This window comes from Solanum tuberosum, unplaced genomic scaffold (assembly GCF_000226075.1).
Source record: "Solanum tuberosum cultivar DM 1-3 516 R44 unplaced genomic scaffold, SolTub_3.0 scf00304, whole genome shotgun sequence".
Taxonomy (NCBI): Eukaryota; Viridiplantae; Streptophyta; class Magnoliopsida; order Solanales; family Solanaceae; genus Solanum; species Solanum tuberosum.
Window position 1 is genome coordinate 389,576 of NW_006239227.1, and position 4,301 is coordinate 393,876.

A 4,301-nucleotide genomic window follows, 5' to 3' on the forward strand; every position below is an offset into this window, starting at 1 on the left:
TACTCAATCTCATGTCAATGCATGTGCACAATATAATTTCAAATAAAGGGGATGATGATCTCAATCAAATATTAATATGATATGTAATCACCTCAGCTATCACAAGTATACGGGTTCAATAAAGAACACAATCACACATAATAAATCAGGTTAATAATATATCAGCTAATGCCCATATGCTTTGGTATTCTCGGATTACTATCTGCATTCTATAGTAATAAACCTTCCCTTTATAACACTAGTACTTGTACAAATGTCTATCACAAACAATTATCAACACATCACACACAAACAATTAATCATGTTGCCTTTTATTACCCCTTTTCACCATTAGAATTAATCAATGTGGACAAGTCAACCCATCAACAAGTCTCATTACCCCCAACACATATTACAAGGAAATACACAAATTCCATACACTTAACAAGGGTTTAGAAATCCACTTGCCTCAATCAACCAAAAATTCACTCCGGGACTTGAACCTTCCATTTTCGTTGAACTTCCAACTCAAAGCAATCTATTCAAATAAATGACCACGATAAGATTTTGAAACTAACAACATTCATATTATTATGTGTCTAGTTTAGACCCAATAACTCACCCCGAATTTATAATCAAGTTTCTAAGTTTCAAGCTTAGGGTTAAGTCTTAATTTCTCCCAATAATACAATTCTAATAGTTTTCATACAAGATAATACACCCAAGATTTAATTACCCATATTATAATATCGAAACTTGATTCACAGTATGATAATCAAAATGTAAAAACTCAAATCGGTGACAAGTTATATCAATTCTTATGTCGTCCGAGGAATGACAAAATAAAACCATCAACATAATTTAAGTTATACTTTATTTCTAATTATTACCTCATCCCTAATGATTGCCTCAATCATTGGTCACCACTACACACTAACCATTACCACCAAAAAAAAATAACCCTAATACCCTAATTACCAGAAACATTGCAGCGTGCATATGAAATTACATATTTAATAGATTCCCACATCTCTCCTTTTTATTTCACCATCTCACATTATAATATTAATAATAATAACATGACCTATAACAATATACTTAAATAGATCAACTGAAATATTACCTAGATATGCAGAAGTCGGTTCCTATGTCGGCCGCCGCTTTGCACATGTTAATATTTCTTCTTCCCTTTCTTTTTTTCTAAAATAATTATATTCTAAAAGTGATAAACCTTATTAACTTATTTTTAAAAGATATAGGTCAAATAGTATAGGGTGTTATATAAATTATCACTTTAGCCCACTAATTATCAATTAAGTCAATTATCTATAATTACTCATCAACTAATTAACTAAAGTTAAACAAATAGTTCAGAATTTCCAAAAATGATTTTCTGGGTCTTTACAAATGTAAGAGCATGTAAGGGAAAAACTGAACATAGGGATACATAGTTGAACTGATAGAAGGGGAAATATACTCACCTCAACTCAACGCACTCAACTCAACATGAAAGAAACAATGAAAGATGAAAGGTGTATAAAGCTTTTAACACAATAGATAATAACTCAATGTATATAAAAATACAATAATAAACTCTTTACTCTTATTTGGGAGAATCTCTAACCGACAACCATACTATGAGTTATGTGATGATACAATGTCTCGCCCACGCTTCCAGAACTGTCTTATACCTTGCCTGAGTATAGGACATCCTCAACTAATTGGATCCACTAAGCCATTCTTAAGAGCAATAGAATCATCTAAAAAGTATAATCCTTTACCCATGTTGGCATACATGGTTTATTAGGATTTTGAGTTGTCTGAACGCATCCCCAAATCGGTGCTCAATACTACTCCCATTAATATATAGAACTCATGCTCAAATGTATAAAAACATAACTCATCCTCAACTTGAGATAATTACTCAAAAGATTCTCTTAAAGGAGATACTGCTCAAAAACTCCTCATGAACTCGTTTAGAAATCAAGGTTTCCTCTCGTTGTAAACGTAAAAGTGTTTTAAACTTGGGAATACTTAGTTCCCTTATACACACTTTGAAACATGAAACTCAACTCTCCTCATTCTCTTACTCATTCACTCAAGTCTTAAAACAAGTTTTAGAAGATTGTAAAAGATTTCTCAAAATGACTCAAAAAAATTTCTCGAACTTTACTCTTACTCTTTACTTTGATTTGAAATGAAGATTTAACAGTTATGATTAGGATATATAGGATCTCTCGATGATCAATGAATCCTTAGATAGTTGGTAATAAAAAGAGAGCGAAAACACGATTCAAAGGAATGCATACGAGATGAAGAATGGAGGCGAAAGGGGTTTGACGCCCCTGGTGCGTCAGTGGCACACCGCGCCAGCCCTCAATTAACTGGGGATGGTTTGGGGCTCACTGCAGGCGCAGGGCGCCAGCCCCCCTGACACTCTGAGGGGATCGCCGCCCCAACCCAAACCCTAAACTTTTTGATGATTTTTTCCTCTCAATTTTTTGTCTAGAATCGATTAATTTCTTCCAAAATTCCTTAGGTTCATAAACCCAACACAATTAATAAAAAAAAACACTCAAGAACAACACTCATTCGCAAGACCCTCACCTCATGAACTCAACAAAACTCCATTGTTAAAGAATGAAGTACAAAACCTCAAGAACCTGATCAAGAATCTCAACATACAGAATCTCATGGACAAATTCATAAATGAAAATTCATGATTGGTGTGAGGGTGAACAAATCCAACACTATGAGAGCTTACATACCTCAAAAGAACCAAATTCATGGCGGTTTCCCCAAATTCTTAAAGAACTCTTGAAACCTCCTATTTTCTCCTCTTGAGCTGTTCCCTAATTTTCTTAAATGTTTTAGAATGAATGAAAAAATGATCTCAATCACTTTAGATCCCTAATTGGGTGAAAAAAACATGGAGGCCTAGTGGGGTAGGTAAAAGATCAAAATACCCCTCCTTAAAATAGATGAAATGTCTTAACTAGAGAGGTTGCACTCAAACAGACATAACTCCTTCATCCGAACTCAAAATTTAGCAAACTCAGTGGTGTTGGAAAGAGGACTCAACGACCTTCGATCTGATACCTTAAAGGCTACCTAACTTGTAACACCCCGTATTCGAAACAGGCCAAAAATGCAGATTTTGAGAAGTTGCAGGTGCAACCCACGGTTGCCAATTCCACGGACCGTAGGTCAGACCACGGCCCATGCTGGTGGTCCGTGGTTCACCACTGCAACCCCTCCCCAGCCAAGCTCAGAAAATTGGCTAAGTCCCGACTCACGGACAGACCCACGGTCCGTAGATCAGACCACGGTCCGTGGTCTGTGTCCGTGGATCGAGACTTCCCTTACCCAGCCTCTGACACAAACTACGGTCAACCAGCACGGACCGTCATTCGATCCACGGTCCGTAGGTCTGACCGTAGATGAGGGTCAACAGCTAGTTAGCTGAAAATTATTGATGGATCAACTTCAGATGATCATAAATTTTAGCACAAAAGGAATTGTGTGTCCCATTACCTATGGTATGATAGATAATTGAATTATCTAACCAATGCCACCGATTTTGCTGAATTCCGACCTCCGAGTAAAAAGTTATGCTTGTTTTAGTGAAGCCCTGTCGGGCAGACTCGACCTACGGACCCAATCGAAGGACCGTCGATTGATTGACGGCCCGTCAGTCCAAACCGTCAGTCACTCCGACAGCAGTTAATTCAGGGGTCTTTTGGTCTTTTCCTATTTCGTTTAACCCCTAAGATACGTCGTTTAAACCCTAAATCATGAGATTTTAATCAGTTTAAACCTAGAAACATAACTAGAACTTACCTAAGTCAAATCATTAATCAAAACTTAGAAAATTAGAAGCAAGAGAGGAGAAAAAGGTCAAGAACCCTAGTTCAAGAACGAAGCAAGGTTCCATCAGTTCCAGCCCAGAAATCAAAGGATTTCTCCGTGAAATTCGTCACCAGGTATGTGGGATTCCACTAATGGGTTCCTTTCGCCCATTAGATCCCTAGAATTCAGTCAGATTCTTGATTCCATGATTATGAACAGACCTAGAGTTCCTAGAATTACAACAGATCATCATGAATTAGTTATTAACATGTTCCAAATCAGATTATCATGTTACTACATCGTTTCTCGCATGAACTTCAGATCCCTAGCTATGTATTTCTTTAGTTCTTGAATTACACATGCTAGGTCAGATAACTCAGTTATTCAGTTATACATGCCTCAGTTATTAATGCATCATTATCAGATTAATTGTTGCATTCTCAGTTTGCATGTTCAGTTCAAGCTATCCAGTA